The following is a 19994-nucleotide window of genomic DNA, read 5'->3' on the forward strand; positions in this document are numbered from 1 at the left end:
CTTGCTCCCTCACGCATTTTCTTACTTACATTCATCTGCTTACTTATTATTCACTCATCCATTCATTCATTGACTTAGCCATCTATTCTTTCTTCAGTCATCCAGTAGTTCATTCATTCATTTACTTTCAGTCCTCTGCTCGGTCACCCACTCACATATTTACTCACACACTCATCCATTCACTTGCTCAGTCACTCTGTCCCTCATGCACTGCCTCTTCACCACACCCAGCAAAGACACCTGTCTGCTTCTCCTGTCCTCAGTCACTTTGGGGGCTGAGCCTCAGACACTGCTGCTCCCGCCAGCCACCAGGTGACCTGGCTTCTTCAGAGCCCCACCCTCATATCCTCCACTTTATGATGAAATTCAGCAAACTTCAAGATTCTGCCAACACCCCTGACCCTGGAAAGCATCTGGGCATTTGTCCTACTAGCAGGCACCAAGGCCCAGAAAGACCCAGAGTCCACATCTGGTGATGGGTGTAACATCCGAGGTGCCCCACGGTGCCACCTCACTGAGCCAAGAGCCATCCTGGCTTCCACTTACATCATCTCTTGTCTTTGGAGCAACCCGGGGATGCAGGAGGGAAGAAATGGGCTCAGAGGAGGGAAATATTGCTGGGGAGGGCAGAAGTAGGCCCGTATTGTTGTTCAGATGATGGGGAAAGAACAAATACATGAATGAATGTGAGAATGAATAAATGAGGTAACGTGAAAGAATGAGCAAATGAATTAAAAAGTGGATGAATGAATGACTAGATGAATGACTCCTGCCCAAAAAGTAAGTGGCAAACCGCTTCTGACCCAAGTGACTGAACTCCCTGTCCAGCACTCTCTCCACTGCTTAATAATTGCTGCCCTGGATCCCTGACCTTGCAGGAAACGGTGGGGGGAGGGGAGACAAAACTAGAGCATGAGTTAGCCAACAACAGATTTTTGTAGAGAAGTGCCTCCCTCAGAGGCTGCAGTGAGCCAGTTCTCGGCTGCACCTGTCCCCTCATGGGCAGGAGGCTGCCATCATCCGTCCTTAGAGAGTCAGAGAGAGAGAGAGACAGAGTGATCCTTGAAAATCCAATCACTCAGTGATAAGAAAATAAACAAGTGAACTTCTCCAAGTTTGCCAGACTTCCCTGCCCGAGGCCAGCTTAATTAAAGTTGATGTAGAATTTTAAAGTGGGAAAATAATTAGGGCAAGTGGCAGAAAAGAGAGAGGAAGGAAAACATTGTTTTGTTTTGTGTTTTGTTCACTCTTAATTATGCCACAGACTGTCTCTCCCGTGGATCCCATCCCAAGTCTGCCCTCCGCCAAGATTCCAGTAGGTGGTACACTGTGTGAGTGGCACAGGCACACCTGTGCCTCTCTGGCACAGAGGTATGGCGCTTCTCTGCCCGCAAGACAGGCAAGGCGGCAGACAGCCAGGCTTGGAGTGGAGATGAGCACATGTCCGGACACTTGGAAGGAGGACCCAGGGGGAGACGGAGACAGAGGCAATGGGAAGAGATGCTGCCTCCCTGCCCCAGGTCCAGAGGGGAGTGGGCACTGGGTTCTTCCCTCCCTGTGATGCCAGACATGGGCCTTGATCAGGACATTTCTAGTCCCAACCTTGAGGGACAGCAGATCCCTAATGATACAGCCTCTGTCCTGCCTTACTCCGAGGAGATAAGATTTTCCAGCAACCACCAAATGTTGGAGGAAGTACTTGGTGTTTGGTCCAGAATGGGGCTGGGGGTGGTTAGAATGCCAGCTGCAGCAGGTGCTAGGACTCAGGCCCACCCCACACCCAACCACCTCTGTGTCCAAAGGTGCCTTGCTTTGTTGCTGTTCCTCCTCCTGGCAACAGGGCAGAGGCTGAGCACCAGCTTCATGAACTGATTAGAGGTAAACGCAGCCTGGGCAGGGGGAGAGCTACAGGCTCCTTGGGGGAAAGAAAAGGAGGAAATTCCTTTAGGTTTCATTGAAGGGAACTGGGCATGAATGAATACCTGTCCCTGATGCTGTGCCTGTACACACACAAGCACACCAGTACAGGTACATGCCCATGCTACTGCACATACACACACACACACACACACACACACACACACACACACACACAGAACTACCAATATCCACTCACAACTCGGGAAAGCATGAACTCTGCAGCCAGAGAGCCTGGCTTCAAATCAGCTCTGCCTCTTACCAGCTGAGCATCCCTGGGCAGTTTACCTAATTTTCTGTGCCTCTGTTTCCTGTCTTTAAAATGGGGATAATAATAGCATCTGCCCTGCAAGGCTGTTGTGAGGATTAAATGAGGTAATACATGTGATGTGCTTAGAACTGTGCCTGGCACATTGTAAAGGCATGTCACACTTAGCGATCAACTGTCTCTGCTGCTTGGAAGTGTCAGACTTCTGAGTAGAGCCTCAGGGGAACTCTCTCCTCCAAGCCTCCAGCACGTGCACACACACACACACACACACACTAAGAAGGATCCCTGGCTTCCAGGTTCACCAGGCTGCATGTGAGTGGGGTGGGGAAGGCTCAGAAAGAGTGACACATGTTAGGCTGCTCCTCTACTCTCTCCCATCCCCGACCACATGGACCAGGTCTGCAGAAGCTGTGGGGTTGCTGAGTCGAGGGTCTTTGTGTTCATCCAGAGGGCTGGCTGACTGCCTTGAGGGGAGGAAATCTTATGGCTTGCACCCCAAACCTGCTATCAGATTTTGACATTTCTCCAGGATCCCTCCTCCTTAGAAAGCCCTCACCCCTACCCACCTTGGCTTCCTCTTGGTCCTGACCTTGGTGATATTCCCAACTTCTCCCTGCATCTCTGTCCAGGATCTACCCATCCCCAGAGAACTGGCCCAGTATCTGACCTGAGGGAACAACTCAGGAGGATCCATTTAGAAAGAAGGACACTCCCGTCCTGGCGCTACCCAGAACTGGGGCCCTTCGGAAGCCTTGGGGCAGGGGGTGGGGTGCTGGGACCCCGAGGACTCAGAAGCAGCTCCGAGGCCTGGCTGCTGAGTGCTGCTGTGTCTCCCAGGGGACAGAAGGAATGCAGCTGTGGAGGCAGGCAGTCGGGAGAGGCTTGGGCCAGAGCCTGGGCAGGGGATGGAAGAGGCTTGTCTGTGGGAGCCAGCCCCATTTCTGTGTTATCTCTGAGGCAGCAGGGGGACTGTGCTGCAGGGATCCCAAGCCTGCCAATCAGTTAATCCCAGGCTCCAGCCCTCCACCTGGGTTTGGTTGGGTTGAGTAAATGAACCGGGGACAGGTGCCAGTAGCCACAGCCTCCTTTCTCTGAGTTGGCTTCATTTCGTTCTATTCACTCAGCCAACAGAGTCCCTTTGCTCTCAAGCTTACACACACAACCCTTCCAAGCACCAGGACACTCAGAGAAGCTCAAAGACTGAGGACAGACGGGAACCAGGCGATGGGAATGGAGAATAAGCATCTGATAGTCATTCTTCAGGGATAGGAGGGAATCCAACATGACCCAGGGACCCTCCCTGCCAAAAGGACAGGAGGCTCCTTACACTTCGGGTCAGGGCTCTTGGGCCATTGATGGTGGCCTCACTGCCCTAGGGAAGAGAGGAGCATGAAGGAGCAGCTTGGATGGGGCCACCGATGGCTTTTTACAGGACTCTTCTCCTGGGCATACCCCCACCCCCACTCCAGAGAGCCCACTGGGCAGACCATGCTCCAGGGAGTCCCCAGTTAGATGGTCATTATGTTGCTAATTTATGCTCTGTGGCCAGAAGCCAGGACATAAAGGCAGGGGTATGGACTAGAATTCCACAGCCTGTAGTGGGAAGTTTGGGGCTGGTCCTGTGTCCACACAGCACACAAACCATTGAGTGAAACATGGAGACAATGTGCTAGATAATGCAAGGGAACACTCTTACACCAATCACATTTCAAGCTAGTCTCAAAAATCTACCAAGCTGCTTCCCTCAACCGTGTCTTTATGATTTTTTTCAAGCATTCCTGGTGACCCACTGTCACCGGCAGACTAGGAGGGGCCGAGATGGCACAGGAGGGTTATAGGGCCACAGGGGAAATCCAAGGGGAAAAATGGGAAATGCTGAGGGGCACAGACAGGAAGAGAGGGATGCAGGTAGAGATCATGGAGACTCAGAGAAGGATAAAGGGAATATGTGTAGGGTTTGAGGGGACGGATGAGAACTTGAGAACCCACACGGGGCAAAGGACAAACTAAAGGTCATATCCAAAGTAGGAGCTTTCGACCCAGACTGAAGTTGGAGGAAGATGGGTAGGAGTTATAATGACCTAGAGAAGAGCAGAAGGGACAAAGTTGAGGACTTGGGGGACGAGGAAAGGGACTCTCCTCTATAAACAGCTCCCAGCCTTGAAGGGGGAAAAAGCACAAATGAAGGCGGATGGTGGGTGGAGGAGGAGGAGGAGGAGAAATTGAAATGTCTTGCCAAGAATAGCTGCTGAAGCAACCAAGAGTTGAAGGCCAAGCTTAGCATATGCTTTTGAGAGGACATTTGCGGGGCCAGATCCCTGAGGCCCCACCTAGGTCCTGAAGCATCACCCACACACTGCCCAGGAAGCCAGGGATGGTGCATTCCCAGAGTACCCAGCGTGTTCTCAGAGACCACCTACTCTGCCCAGCTCTGTGTCCTCGCTTTTGAGGAACTCGCAGGACACCAGGAGAGCCAGGCCTGGAAACAGAGCATTCCACATATTGGGACAAGCATTGTACTGGCAGGCAGATGTGGGCACTGTGGGAGCCCAGATGAGGGAGAGCCCTCAGCAAAATCCAGTGGCTTCCTTAATCAAGATGAGAGAGGAATTTAAGCCCGGGGAAGCAACCTCAAATCCAGGCAAGCACTGAACAAGCTTCTGCGAGATTTACTGCCTCTGTCCTTTCCCCATGGCACCCACCAGCCCTGAAGTCAGGCTCTGAGTTCCCCTCCCCGGGCCCACTCCACCTCCGAGGCTGAGTTGTCTCACTAGGATCACCTGGGGGCCATTTTTTAAAAATGGCATTATTGCAGTATTATTTACATGCCATAAACTTCATCCATTTAAACTGTACAATTTAATGATTTTTAAGTAAATTTGCAAACTTATGCACCCATCATTGCCATCCAGTTTTAGAACATTTTAATTTTTAAAAGAAAATACAAAGGAGAGTGAGGTGGCATCTAAGGAGGTGATTAGGAATGGATCCTTGTCACTATCTTGGGAATGGGTTTGTTATCGTGACAGTGGGCTGTTATAAAAGCAAATTCCATTCTCTCTTGCGCTCTGCACTCTCTTGCTCTTCCCTCTTCCTCTGTGGGATGCCGCAGCATGAAGGCCCTTGCCAGATATGGTGGGCCCCTAAGTCTTGAATTTCCCAGTCTCCAGAAGTGAAAGAAAGAAATCTCTGCTCTTTATAAATTACCAAGGTTCCGGTATTCTGTTATAATAGTACAAAACACTGTATCTCAGTCACTGTTGGAGGGACCCTTCCAAAATACAAAATGCAAAGGAAGCGGGGGCTGTTCTTCTGCTCAAAACCCTCTAATGGCTCCTGGACAAGTGTCTCAGGGTGGGATAGCCATAAGAGGTCAATCATAAGCAGAGGCACTTGGGGACTTAGGGGACTCGGAAGGGGAATCCCCCCTATAAGCCCCTCCTGGCCTTGAAGGAGAGAAAAAACACAAATGAAGGCTTGCTGCATGCTAGGCACCATTCTAGGCACTTCACATGTATTAATTCTTTTAATCCATACAACCGCCCTTTGAGGTAGGCACTGTTATTATTGCTACTTTGCTGATGAGGAAATGGAGAAACAGTAAGTGGTAGAACCAGGTTTAGCATCCAAGTAGCCGGGTTCCCATTCTCTCACCATATAGGCCATACCACACTGTGTGGGCTGCCCATGATCTCTTCTCTCTCTCTCTCTCTCTTTTTTTTTTTTTTTTTGAGATGGAGTCTCACTCTGTCATCCAGGCTGGAGTGCAGTGGCACGATCTCGGCTCACTGCAACCTCTGCCTCCTGGGTTCAAGCAATTCTCCTGCTTCAGCCTCCAAAGTAGCTGGGATTACAGGTGTACACCACCACGCCTGGCTAATCTTTGTATTTTTAGTAGAGATGGGGTTTCGCCATGTTGGCCAGGCTGGTCTCGAACTCCTGACCTCAAGTGATCTGCCTGCCTCGGCCTCCCAAAGTGCTAGGATTACAGGCATGAGTCACCGTGCCTGGCTAATTATTTCTTCTCTAATGTTACCTGACCTGTGACTTCCCCACCCTCTCCACCTCTTCCATCCATTTCCACTTCAACCCAAACAGCCCATCTACTTTCATGCCTTTGCACATTTACACAGTCTCTCTAGGTATGATACCTAAATCTTTCTGTATCCTTTTCTCCATTGGGAATTTCTGCTTATGCTTCAAAACCCAACTTCAGTGTCAGTTCTTTTGTGATCCTTTCTACAACTTCCCCACAGTTAACTGTTCCAGGCCCTGTGTTTTCCCTGGACTTTGCACACATCTCAGTTAAGGAATAGGTCTCTGAAGGCTGCAATTAGTGCTGTGTCCCAGTCTGTCTTCCCAGTCTATGAGCTTCTCTGGGTCAGGGGCAGTGTCTGCCTTGTCTCTATAACCCCCACAGCGCCTGAAATACATCATAGGCTTGTTAAATTGCAATGGTCCAGCCAGAAAGGTGGGGTAGGATGGGAGGGTCCTGCCATCTATTTTCAGTCTCCAGCCCAGTCTTCTGTCAAGTATAGCAAGCCCTCCCTTCACTGGGCCACAGCTGCCATTTTTAAAACTGCAAAGGACAACGTGTCTCCAACTGCAGAGGCAATATTGGTTTATTCTCCTCTATTTCCCAAGCACTACCACATGGTCTATTACAGAGTGGGCACTCAGTAAACGCTCCTATGAATGGGTGTGTGAGTGAGGGAGTGAATGAGGCCCCATCCTCCAGGTTCCTTGATAAGGACTCTGTCTGGCTCATGTCCTCTTTCCACTTAAAGACGCCTGGATCTTTCCTAACTCCACTTATGCAGGAGGTTAATTCAAGTGCTTTCCAGCTTAGCAAGCAATAAACAATTTGGTGTTGCAGTGAGTTGTTCTGCGTGTCATATTTATGGATCGAAAGTGGGGGGAGGGGTTGGGGGCGTTATTAAGTTCAGTGTTAACGGGGAATGTTCCATGCCCTTCCTTAATTACTTTCCTCTCTTTAATTAGATGTTTGGGGGAGGGAGTGCTCTGGGGAGGGGGACTGAAAGTCACAGCAGAGAAGAAAGGCATTTGTGGCATTCTGCCATCTGATAGGACAGCAGTCATCTGTGGGGGGTCAGAAGGAGGAGGGGGAGGGGGCCATCTCCTCTCTAGAAGGGACCCTGAGCATGGAGAATTCTGAGAGCATCCTTCCTCGTGGTTCTTTTCTCCAGGGACCCTGTTTTCCCCCTTGATTGTCTGCCACTCATCCCCAAGTTTCTCTGTTTGCACCAGTGAGGAGCGGTTCCAGCCTCCTGCCTGCTGAGCAGAACCCCCTCTCCTTTCTGACTCCAGGTGAAGGTCACAGGATGAGCTATTGTCTGTAACACACATGCCCCTTTGCAGTGGTGATAGTGGGGTACCCTGGGCACCTCTTCTTCAGCCCAACAGGCCATAAGCTTGAGGGCAAGGTCTTCTCTCCAACATCCATCCCCTATGGAGCATTTCCAAGTCCCTTCTTGGGGTCATCCAAACCGGATAATAACCCATGCAGACACGGTGCTAGGCGCTTCCCATTGACCTCATTTGAGCCTCTTGATGACTCTGGAAGGCACTGTCAATGACCTATGGTGAGTGACTGGCCTGAGTGGCACATCTAGGAAGCAACACCGGCAAGTGTTTGATCCCCTCGCATCTTTCCCTGGCACTGATGCTGCCTGAGTATAGTTTCTGCAAACTGAGAGCATGAGCTGCTGTTTCCCATAATGGACCAGAAGCCACAGGGGCAGCCAACACAGCTGCTCTGGCTGCATCAGGCATCTGAGGGTGGGGAAGGTTCCTCCAGGACCCAGTTGATGGGGACCCGGCGGGGCCCCCCATCTCTCACACACGCCGGCTTCCCGTGCCAAGTCTCTTCCTCTTCTCCCCACTGCCTGTGGGTAGACGAGCTCCAAACCCAGCCCATCTGCTGCATTTTCCTGAGACTCCCAAGACGATCCAATTCCGCACACCAGATGGGAAATAGCATGTACATTTCGGATGGTGATTAGTGTTTTTGTTTTTTTCCCCGAACGCTCACGTTAATGGAGCTCCTTCCTGAAAGCAAATTGGAAAGACTTCAGTTTGACGGAGCCTTGTCGACCTCCACCTCCCCCTGCTCAAATGCAAGCCTGACTTTTCCAGGTTCAGTGTGCAGGGGCCTCGCTCCACCTCTGCCCCTCTGCCCAGGCCCACCATCTGCGCTGACGGGGCCTCATGCTCTGCAGTGCAAAAACAGGGTAGGGGACAGGATTTCCAGGCTGCAGAAGGATTCCTTGTGGAGCCTGGTGACTTCCAAGGCAAATAACTCCAGCCAGGCCTCCGTGAAAATACCATGACACCCCCAGGAACCCTGACTGAGAAAGGGAGTTAGGACTTGATGGATAAACCTGGATTTTTCTCAGGGCTTATGACTTGAGAGTAAGTTCATATATAGTGGCAAATTTGTAAAGGCTAGAACTCATATCTTTCTGTACATTTGAGCCGATGCATAGTACATAATAGGTGTCAACAGATGCTTGCTGAATGAATAAAAAATGAATATAAGATAGATAAATAAAAGTAATTCTGTGCATGCAGTCACATATAATACTCATTATCCAACATATTTGTATACACATACACATCACTGTTTCTCTCCCAAATAAGTGATATTAAGAACATATATAGATTTTATATAATACATATGCATATTTATAAAATATATCAAAACATATCTATGTAACACACATATTACACAAAAGACACTCTGCAGTACTTTCACATGTTGTGTTGCCTGGCTTTCATAATAACTCTGTGAAAACCGTGGTGTGGCTCTGAGAGGCCCCATAACATGGCCAGGGTCCCACAGGTAGCAAGTGCTAGAGGGGAGATTTGGGTTCAGGTGTAGCTGGCTTCAAAGGCCATAGGAACCCAGCAAAAGGTTTGGAATGGGAAGTGAGATCCAGATTGTGCTTTTATAAATGGCTCCACTCTCCCTGAGCTGGGTGGATTGGGACCAGAGGGTCCGGCGGCTGGAAGATGAGCTGGGGCCTATTGAGTAGAACAAGTTTGTGGTGATAAAAGCCTGGCCCTGGATGGCGGCAGTGAAAACAGAAAAGGGAATATTTCACAGGGAGGAGCCACAGGCCTCCAACAGATGACAGGTGAGAGATGAAGGAGACTGGATGGTGATGAATGCAATCCCAGGAATACTTAGGTCTGGAGGAAACACTGGTTTAGGGAAGAGGGTGATAAGGGACAATTTGGGACCACAGGGCTTAAGATGTACATAGATCATCCATTGGAAACAAGGCTTGAGAGTTCAGAAAAGAGGGCAGAGATTGTCCAGATGAATTTGGCAGTTTTATCTTCATGGGGAAGGAAGGAAGCAATGGTCAAGAATGAGATCTTCTATAAAGTGTAGACCCAGGAGAAAAGAAGCCAAGAATAGACTCTGCAAGCCCGGTTACCTAGGGAGGAAAAGGAGTTGGTAGAAGGGTAGATTAGGAATACACACACAACATGCAAACATATGGGCCTATGTGTGTGTTAAACACTTATGTGCATGCACACATGCATGTCACACACGTCGACATGCTCATATTTGTGTATGTATATGCACAAATACACAAATACACATACTTACATCTGTGTATATGCAGTATGTGTATACACACACATCCATGGGTGTAGAATCTCTTGGGGTAGAATTTCTCACAAAATATGGTAAGAAAGATTTGCAGGGCAAGTGAGGGAAGGAGCTTGGCTTCTCTGCCCCTGGGGGCTGAGCACACAAAGGGGAGTGTGAAGCTTCACCCACATGGTGGCTTCCAGCAAGCTCATCTTCAGCAACCTGACCGGCTCCCCCTCCAGTGCCCTGCCTTCCTTTCTCCTGAGGCCTCCTCCAGTTCTAGGACAGATGATCAGCAGATCATCTTGATGCACCTTTCTCACTTGGAATGCACAAATCTCCACGTGCCTGTAGCTGGGGCATTTCAGTATGGAAGTGACAGACTGGCAAGCTGGGCACCCCTCCCCACCCCCTATAGAGAGGAGACTGCAGCTTTGTTCATGGTTAGGATAGGGGAGGTGAGGGTTGTGATTTGGAGTGGGCATTCTGCTGCCTCAGTCTTCCCAGGTCAGGCTACACCTGGTGGCTTCACCATGAAGTGCCCAGGCCCTTGAGACATAAGAAAATCAGCCTTCTGGCTACCTTGTCCTCTTCTCAGAAAGCCAGTTCATGTTTTCTCAGTGATCCCTCACTCAGGTACAAATGAAGTAAATGTCCTTTAGGCTAGGCCCTGGGAGAACTGACCTAAGAAAGAGTCAACAAGACAAAGGGTGGTTAGATGCAAGAAGGGGTTGGGAAACTTCCCTTTCTTTCTGGGTGGGCCAGAGCCCTGCAGAAGGGTCAGATATCTTAGGTACCTATTGCTGACTCTCCCCTCTGCCCTCAAGGCAATGAATTCTCAGAAATTCACCACCTTGAGTCTTTCCAGACATTGCCAAACCTGGCTAGGGGTGCTTCTCCCATAATGTGTCAGTTGCACTCTTCTTCACAAGGAAGAGAAAATGTCTTGAGTTATTAGAGTAGGATTTTCATGGTAAGAATATCTATAGTGCCTTCTGCTTTTTCAGTCTGCATCTCAAGCCTAGAATTTACCATGGACAAAGAGGCTTAGAACTCTCAGGGAGTAGATCTATTTGTCTGTCTGCCTCTGTGGCTCTAACCTGCCATTCTCACAATAATTTTATGTCCAAGGAATAAGAGGTGTAAGCTTCCACTTTTCAGATGAAGAAACTGAGGCCCTGAGAAGGCCATAGGTTTTGTAAGTAGCAGAGTGACAGCGCTGGCTTGTGTTTGGGCTGGAATCTGACAGACCTGGTTTCAATCCTGGCTTTGCCCCTTTGTTGTACGATGGCAAGAAGTTACCTGATCTCCATTTCCTGTTCTATGGAATGGGATAATAATGCCTGCTTGAGTGTTTGTGGTGAAGATTTGAGGGGGCAAGGCAGCTTACATATACGGTACGGCGTCAGGGGTACAATGATACCCAGCAAATCTTAGCTGTTTGCTGAGACTTGATCCCTGGTCTCCTAACTTTGGGTCAGTCATCTTCCTCTGTAACTCTCTAGCACCTCATGGTGTAGCAGCCCCCAGACAACTCCCTGAGGGTCTTTAGCTGGGTTTGGAGGTGCTTTTCCTGCCACCCTCACCCAGGCATTGGGTTGGAACCCAGCCCAATGTGCCTGCCTCTGTGGGAACGTGCAGTCGTGCATGTGCATGTGTGTGCGCCCCGCCCAGCAGGCCAGGCTACTGTCACTCTGCATTCTACGTGTTCATTTCACTAATGGGAAATCACATAGTGGCCCAGGAAGGGAGCAGCAAGGCCATGTGGAGTATCCAAGTCACAGCCCGCCGAGCCTTGCCATTAGAGTTAATGCCAGACTCATGAATACCAGATGAATGTGCTGCACAGACCAGTCACTTAGGCTAAAGTGGGCCTGCTTTTCACTGGGAGACCAATTCTCCAACCTGGGGAGGCTGTGAAAAGGCCCCTTCCTTTTAACCCATCTCCCTCCACCACCTCCCCACCCAGGGGCTCTCTCTGGGGCTGCTGATCGCCATCTGGGCCTTCTGAGAGATGGTTTAAAAGAAGGATTTGCAGGCACTTCACCGGGCTGTTTTTCTGGTGCTGCGTGCCTGCTCTCGCTCCCTTCCTCCTCCCGACCAGCTTCTGCCTAGTTACAGGGAGTGGCTGGGGGCTGCCTGCAAACCTGGTTCTGGCTTTGTAGCAGCTTGGCTGTTCCAGTTCCACCTCTGCTTCCCTGCTCAGGAGCCACATCTTTGGGAGATAAGGAATCACGGGCTCCCAGCCGAGTTGGGTGGCTTGGGCAGGTAGAGGAACGTAAGTCTGGGGCGGGGTGGAGACGGACTAAGGAGAGCCTGCAGCTGGGTTCTGAAAGGTTCCATGATACCCACAACAGAGATCCCAGCCTGATTCTGGAAATAAAGAACATTTTCAGGGGATGGGGATTGGGAAGAAAAGGTGCATGACCTACAAACCTGCCCAGAGAACATCAACCAGCAGGGCCCGAGCCCTCATCACCCAGAGACCTCTCTGAGCACCAGGAGACTCCACACAAGGGCTTGCTGTCTCAACATCTCTACCTCACCCCTTGGACTTAATTTTTAAGGCCCTAGTTATTAAAATGTAAATAACCCCAAGAATGGAAAACAGTTAAGTCTCGGGGGCTCCTGAATGAGTCAGATCATTTCCTGAATGCAGGATGGTTTGGGGTGAGGAAGACAAGAGCACAAGGTTGCTATTCAGTGGGAAGAAGTGTTGGGGCAGGGTTGCAAAGACTCAGAAAAGGATAGGGGCATATCCAGGACTCCAAGACTCCATCCTGTTGCTAGTAGCAATGCTATGAGCTGGGAGGAGACCTGGATTTTGATTCAGATATGTGATGCCTCCCAGACACCCTCAGAACACTGACCTATGGATATATAGGGCTCCATCCCCTTCCACCTTCCTTTGAACTCACACTTGTAAGGGGCTGGCTCTATAGAAAGTTTTTTATTCTCCTCTTAACCTATCCATCCATCCATTCTTCTATCCATTCATCCATTCAATAAGTATATATCAAGTACTTACCATGTGGGGAGGCACTTGGAAAGGAGCTGGAAATGCAAGGGTGAATTAAGCCTACGGCCCCTGACCTCATGGAGCATGCAGTCTGGTGAGGAAATTAGACTTGAACCAAAGAGTCATATAACTAAATGGGTAAGAAGAAACAGTGAGAAGTGTGCTCTATAGAAAGGTCACCCAGTTCTCTGGGAGTGATATCAGGGGACTTGAACTGAAGACAACACTTGGGTGGCCCTGCAGGGCCAATGAGCAGCGATGGAAGGGGATGATCCCCAGTGGCCAGGAGGTTCCAGGAAGTCCCCACAGGCAATAAGCCCTAAGTTTCCAAGGGAAAGGAGGAGGCAGAGGAGGACACTCTGCCTTTGCCTGTGCTGTTTCTTCCTCCTGGCCCACCCTCTCCATCAAGCCACACCTGGCATGACCCAGTGTCAGCTATAGGAAATTTCCTCAGCAGTTCATTAGATAGGTTGAGACAACTAGAGTCTAGACCAGTAGAGATCATCGAGTTCAATCTCCAGTTATATATTAAGGGAAGGTGCTGCTCAGAGAGGGAAGGAGACTTAGCCAAGGTCACACAGCATGTCCATGACAGACCTTGCATCATGTGATTGTGTTTTGCCTCCCCACCCCCCACCACCCTGCCACAGTCTATTATAAGCACCATTATCTGGGTCTCTGGCTCACCCTTGGCCACAGCCCACTCCCGGGAAGATGCGAGGTGCCCAGGACACAATGGCTAACATTCGTTAGTGACAAATATTAACAATCATAATTATAATAAACAACTACTATTTATTGAGCACGTACAATGTTCCAGGTCTGAGCTAAATGTGTCACACAAATCCTTTTAAATAACACTTCCTAAAAAGCATCTGTGTGGTGGGTCCTAGTATGTCCGATTTTATAGATGCAGCATAGAGAGATCACCTCTCCTCTACGACTTTAGCTATTTCCAATTAATTATTATTCATGTTAATAATGATACCAGTTAATGTTTATTAATCACTTATTACATGCTGTGCACACGGATTAGTGTTTCTCATGGATTATCTTGCGATGCTCTTAAGTAGATACTATTACCATTCCCAGCACAGGGAGGAAACTGAGGCTCTGAGACCTTAGGTTACTTACCCAGAATCACATGGCATGCAAATGGTAGAGCCTAGATGGGGATTAAGATTTATCTGATTCCCAAGCCTTGGCCTTGACATTCTTATCCTAGTTTTCATAGGCCCCTATTAAAATTAATGCATATTTTTGGTGTCTAAGCAATTTTTTAGATAGGATGCAGAGCCTTCACCAGTTTTTCAAAGATGCCCACCATCTAAAAGAGGTTGAGGTCTCTGGTGCTCAGCCATGCTGCACAGGGCTGGCCCTGCGGGTTCTGGCAGCAAAGTGGGCCACATGCTAAGTATCTTGGAGGAATGTTCCCCACAAGGGAATTACCAGGCCCAAGCTCAGGCCTGTCTCTGGGGCATTTAACACCCAGGAGTGCCCCGAAGCTTTTTATCTACTCAATTCAGATGTTGGTGTCGTGAAGACAGTTGTCCCTCTGCATTCTTGAGGGCAGCAATGAGCACTTGATTTTCTGAACTCTTGCAAGTCCTAACCTAGACTCTTGGCCCCTTGAAACTGCCCAAGCCAGGGAGATGGATGCTTTCATCAATAGGAATCTATGCCCTGGCTGATGAGTCTGAAAACTCAAGAAGCCAGGCTTCTGTGTCAGAGTATTCATAACTTCTCCATCCCAGTGACTCAATTGATCGGCAAATTCTGTTTCCTTCTGAATGATCATTGGTGAGCGGGTAGGAACCAGCCCCTCCACAACACCGCCCCCTCAGTAATAGCTCATGATTACCCTGATCGGGCCGCCAGCGGCCGGAGCAAGACCGTACAAGATAACTGATTGTTCATAATTGTCAACCAAATTGCATCCATGGTTTTGAGCTTAAAAAATGGACCAAAAGAAGCATCTCTTATTGATCCCTTCGGGTTACAAACAAGATGTGACTGCTCCTCAGAACCGGAGACTGGGTTGGTATTGATTTTTATTCTTTTTCTCCTTTGAATAACCTACAGTGGAATTTGAGAGCTGCTTTTTAACCTGAAATTTTTCAAGGTCTTGCTTTTCTGGAGGTTGTGGGAGAAGGGCTGTCAAAGATGGCTACTGTCCTGAGATGCAGCTACACAAGCTGAGTAATTGACTTCCTCACTGGAAGGTGGCAAGGGTGGCCCACCTCCTCTGACCCTCATCGTAACCCCTCTGCCCTCCTACGTCTCTGGTATGAGGCCTCTCTGCTGTGCATAAAATCCTCCACAAACCCCAAATTCAAGCACTGGAAGGCCAGTAAACAGCCAGTCACATGATTGGCACTCAATAAATATCTGTCAACTGAATGCCCAATCAAAGCTAAAGATGAGTCAACTCTCCAGACATTGCCACATTTTTGATGTTTGATGATACAAACATTCAGCCTTTGCCACTTCTGAAAAAATGGTAATAATGACACCTAATAACACTTACTTCTTTTTTTGAGATGAGGTCTTGCTCTGTTGCCCAGGCTGAAGTGTGGTAACAAGATCATAAGTCACTGCTGTCTGGAACTCCTGGGCCCAAGGGATCCCCCTGCCTCAGCCTCCTGAGTAGCTGGGACCACAGGTGCACACTGCCATGCCTGGCTAATTTTTTTTACTTTTTGTAGAGAAAGGGTCTTGCTTTGTTGCCCAGGCTGGTCTCGAACTCCCGACCTCAATCAGTCCTCCTGCTTCAGCCTCCCAAAGTGCTGGTATTGCAGGCATGAGCCACCATGCCCAGCCTTCACATTTTAATAACATGATTTTATCTTATTCTCACAAGAGCCCTATAAAGTAGGTATTATTTTTTCTCCCATTGTATGGATGAGGAAACAGAGGCAGAGAGAGGTGAAGTAATATGTTCAAGGTCCCTGTGTGAAGCCAGGATCCACATTTGCAGGTAGCAGATGTTGAAAGGCAGATTGCTACATGGTACCATCTCCTGCACAGCAGGAGGAGGTCTCCAAAGCAGGAAGGATTGAGATCCAGCCAACAAACACTTGCTGGGTAGCCTACTGTGCTCTGAGCACCCTGCTGGCTGCTCTCTTCCCCGTTAGCCCATGTAGTCCTCACGTTTGCTTGGCAAAGCAGGTGTCATTACTGCTGCTTTACTGATGGGCAAATGCAAGCTCAGAAAGGAGAAATAATTCATCCACGGTCACACGGTCGGTAAGCAGAAAAGCTGTGGTTTGAACCCAGGTCAGTATATTCCCAAAGACCTGTGCAAAAAAGCACAGCAATGACATTAAAAAAAAAAAAACGAAAGCCATCTCATAGGTCACCCTTACCATTTGCAGCCCAAGTTCTGTTCCATGTTCTGTAATAATCACCAGATAGGGATGATTACTCTCATTTTACAGGCAAGGAAATGGGCACACCCCAGAGCATTAAAATTGCTTTTCTTAGTTTTTGGTTAAGCCATACTTCAGGCGGGCCCATTTGATTCCAGGAAACTTCCTGCCAACAGGCAGGCTCGCTCCTTGGATGGGAAATGAGAAGAGAACTGGCAGGCATCAATGGTAGTCTGGGCTCCGGAACAGGCAGCAAAATGCCCCGTTGACAGATCTCCACTCACCATCAGATGGACGGTGTCTTCCAAGACCCTGGGGAAGGGCCCGGAGTTTATTTCACAAGTCTGGGCTCAGCCTCAAGCTAATGAGGGCGGAGGCAGCCTGGCAGGGCAGCAGTGAGGAGTGGGGCAGAGCTCTCTCGGCAGGCCGTTGCTTAATGAAATCTCTGGCTGAGAGGTGAGGAGGCAGCCTGCCCTCCAGCTCCATCTCCACAGCTACCGAGCCTTTCTGCCCTCCCCCTGCTGGGTGAGCCCAGACAGCAGCTGTCTCTTTAACAAACATCTCAGCCATTATACCCAAAAGCCCGGAAGCTACCAGAGAAGGCCCGGAGCTCATGGACAGTGCTCAGGAGCATGGCAGCAGGGCAACTCCTAGGGTGCCCACAGAAGCGAGCTATCCCCCCAGGTGACACGAAGGGCTCCAGTGACATCCCTCCTGCCAGACGGTCCTGCCAGGAAAAAAAAATAGAATATTTCCTGAGATCTGACCAAAATCTCTTCTGGTTTTCTATTCATATATAACATTTATTAATGTATTTTTTGTTTGTGTTGGCTTGGTTTTTGACACCTGCTTTATTTTAAAACCACTTTCTTGATCTTCACAGATATGAGGATGCTTGTTTGGTCTTGTTTTTTTTTGTTTTGTTTTGTTTTGTTTTGAGACAGAGTCTTGCTCTGTTGCCCAGGCTGGAGTGCAGTGGTGGGATCTCGGCTCACTGCAACCTCCACCTCCTGGGTTCGAGCGATTCTCTTGCCTCAGCCTCCCTATTAACTGGGATTACAGGCGCATGCCTGGCTAATTTTTGCATTTTTAGTGGAGACAGGGTTTCACCATGTTAGCCAGGCTGGTCTCAAACTCCTGACCTCAGATGATCTGCTCACCTCGACTTCCCAAATTGCCTTGTTTTTTGATGGCCAGACCTGGAAATGATTTAAATATACCAATGATAGATAGACGAGTTAAGAAGGATACAGAACATCTAAAGGACCTGTTCTTCAACTTTAGCATGTATTAGAATCACCCAGAGGGCTTGTTAGAATACAGATTCCTGGGCTCCATCCACAGAGTTTCTAAAGCAGTAGGTCTGGGGTGGGTGGGGCTTGCAAATTTGCATTTCCAATGAGTTCCCACGTGAGCTAATGTTTGCAGATCACCAGTCTGAACTGCAGAATACTATGCAGACATTAAAAATAGTGTTGTAGAAGAATAGATGTTGATTTGAGAAATTTTACATGATCTGTTGCAAAGTGAAAAGGACAGGCTGCAAAACAGTCTGGGTAATGCCGTCAGTATGAGTACAAATATAAATATAAATGCATACGTATGCACAGAAAGGAGAACGATGAGGATATGACCCACAAAGGAAGCTGAACGATCTGTGCGGGCTCAGGGTCAGACGGATTTGGATTTGGACTCCAGCCCAGCTACTTCTCGCCTCATTCAAATGACATTGAACAAACTGTATGACAAGCAGAGGAAACAGTGTGTACAAAGGCCTTGAGGCCAGGGGTAGACTGGAGTAGAGGAATGGGGAGCAGTGTGACTGAAGCAGAAACAGCTAGAAAAAGCATGGTAGAAGGCGAGTCTAGAGAAAAGTCCAGTGAAGCTCAAAGCTTCACTTTCCTAATCTGTACAATGGGAATAATAACAGTACTACTGTATGGGGTTGCTATGAGAACAAAATAAGACTACATATGAAAAGTTCCAGTCCAGTGGCTGGTAGATGTTATAATATAAGCTCAAAACCTTACAGATGCTACATCAATACTCTTAACAGTGAGAATCTGTGGAGAGTGGGTTTAGGTCCATTTTAGAATTTGTCTTTTTCTATGTTTGACAAGTTCCCAGATTGAGCATTATGTTACTTTATAATAAAGAATAAAAACCCAACAACTATTACATGTGTGCTAATCACCTCTGAAACTCCCCAAGTTCTTGTGTTCAGATTTCTTCAGACATAAGCAGCATTTAAAAAACAACCCCTAAACTTTGAAATGGAAAAAGAAAAAGTTTTAAAAGCAAATTCGAAGTTTGGTATATTTAAGAAGCCTCAAGCACTCCAAACCCTGTCCATCACAGTCCCACTGTCTATGGTCCTGTGATACTGATCTTGGCAGCTGCTCGGGTCACAGTGCCCTCCATCCCTTGAATGCAGACCACGCTGGCCACAGGGCCTTTGCACATGCTGTTTCCTGTGCCTGTCATACCCAACTTCCCTTTTGTACAATTAACTGAGATTAAGATCTCACCTCAAACATCATTTCCTCAGGGATATGTTTTCTGGTTTCTCAGATTCACGAGACTGCTTCTGTTGGTAATGTTGTAACCTCATATCCTATTCTTCAGAGAACTTGTCAGTTTTCATTTTAAATCGATCCACATGTTTATTTGTTTAATATCTTCCTAATAGGCCTGCAAGCTCCTGAGGGCAGAAACCTGGCCTGTTTCACTCACTATGCCTCTCTGCTCCTAGTTCAGTGCCCACGAATAGAAGGTACTCAGTAATGCTTTCACGAATAAATGGACAACTGAGTGAATGAATGCACTTCCTTTCATCTCTCCCTTCCTCTGAGTTCTTCAGGCCTGCCCCCCACTCCCCACCGTCCCAGGGGTCTTCTTCTTGCTCTGAGTTCTGTGTTCTCCCCATCTCACCAATTCTTCATGTGGTCTCTTTGGGCTCTTTCTGTATCTCTAAGGTCCCTGTCTTGCTGGACTGAGGGTCTGCCCTGTTTCATGGCCCCAGGACAGGGTGACATTCCCAGTCTGGGCTGGGAGCAGGCAAGGGACAATGACACTATCCCAAAAAATGCCTGACCCTACTGTGTTCAGGTTTCCTCCCTGAAGGCAGAGATGATCATTGCTCAGAGCCCCAAGGTGTCCCCGGGGCCCACACAGACCCTAAATGGCAATCCTTGTGAGTTTGAGGTTTGATGGGGTGGTGGATTTACAGGGGAGCTCTGAGCAGGAGAGACAGATGAATACTCCAAATGTGGGCCCTGGGCAGAGACCATCGTGGGAAACGGGAAAGTCTCATGGCTGCCAAACTCCCCAGCCCCACGTATGGTCTTCTGACACTTCCCCAAATGATTTCGTTGACCATGTGGCAAACGTCTTTGTGTTTGAAGAAACTACAGGGAGTTGTGGGAAATAGAACAGCCACTTGGCAGTGCATCAGGGAAATCTTGCTCCTTTCTTTAGTTTCGTGTTGTGTGTATTTTTTATTTTTTTTCTGATGAAAGCTGCATGTGATTTTTCTAGGCGAAAACAGGTCCTTATGGGCTGGAGTGAGAAGTCGTTAGTAAAGTCTTTTTTTTCCTTTTCCTTTTACTTTAAGTTCTAGGATACATGTGCTGAACATGCAGGTTTGTTACATAGGTATACATGTGCCATAGTTGTTTGCTGCACCTATCAGCCCGTCATCTAGGTTTTAAGCCCCGCATGCATCAGGTATGTGTTCGAATGCTCCCTCTCCCCTTTCCCTCAACGCCCCTGGCAGGCCCCGGTGTGTGGTGTTCC

The sequence above is a fragment of the Theropithecus gelada genome, chromosome 1 (genome assembly GCF_003255815.1).
Source record: "Theropithecus gelada isolate Dixy chromosome 1, Tgel_1.0, whole genome shotgun sequence".
NCBI lineage: Eukaryota > Metazoa > Chordata > Mammalia > Primates > Cercopithecidae > Theropithecus > Theropithecus gelada.